The sequence below is a fragment of the Acyrthosiphon pisum genome, chromosome A1 (genome assembly GCF_005508785.2).
Source record: "Acyrthosiphon pisum isolate AL4f chromosome A1, pea_aphid_22Mar2018_4r6ur, whole genome shotgun sequence".
NCBI lineage: Eukaryota > Metazoa > Arthropoda > Insecta > Hemiptera > Aphididae > Acyrthosiphon > Acyrthosiphon pisum.
Genome location: NC_042494.1, coordinates 100451407 through 100452443, shown reverse-complemented (window position 1 = coordinate 100452443; position 1037 = coordinate 100451407).

Sequence of the window (1037 nt, the reverse complement as noted above, 5' to 3'; positions counted from 1 at the left end):
GTAATATGTGTTGTGCGCGAAGTGTTTATATATATTGAATTGTGTTTAATTAATGTAATTTTTAATTATATTTTTTTTCATTGTTAATTTGACTTTAATATGGCTAATATAGAAAGGTTTTCTGACGTTTTAAATCCAATAATTAATAATTAATAATTTACGCAGCTTAAATGTTATGTGTCGTGTATTGATCAGCTTTTACTAAGTCAATTTGTATATCCTAGGATGTACACAACGTGTTTAGTAAAAGCCCGAATAAAATTTAGAATTTCAGCATTTACTGAGTACAAACAGTAAAACCTAGCATTAACTAGTAAAACCTAGGTTTACCTAGTGATCGGGCATTTACGGTAACATATATATATATATATATACATTATACATAAATATAAATATTTAAATAAAAGCAGTTATAAGCTCTATATTATTAAGTCACATTATTATGTGAGGGAGTTCCAATATTATTGACCAATTTCTTTTATATCTGCTATAGCTAAAATTATTGAAATATGTGCTAAGATTCAATTAAATCAGCTTATTTTAGATACAAATAAATTATAAGTGATAAATATTTGGATTTAGAGACAATAAGGGTTGTAAATACCAAGAATCTACGAATCATTAAGCAAATGTAAAATATGTATAGGTATATTCTTGGACATAGCCAAAGCATTTGATTCAATATCACATGATTATTTACTACTAAAAACATTAAACATAATATTAGGTTATAACGAATTTTGGTATTGATTCAAATAATATCTATCAAATAGATACCAAACAGTTTGAACTAATGGTACTATAGTACGATATAAGTGACTCTCTATAGACGTACAGTGAAGTATGATACATCACAAAGGAAAGTTTTAGGTCCAATATTAAATACTATTTATGTAAATTATTTATTCAATTTAGATATGCCATTTATCAGTATATTAGCTTGACGACAATGTTTTATTTTTCGAATGAGATAATTGGTCTGAGGTGGAAAAATAAAACAAACTCCGGACTATTATTGGTTATTAATTGGTATGCTA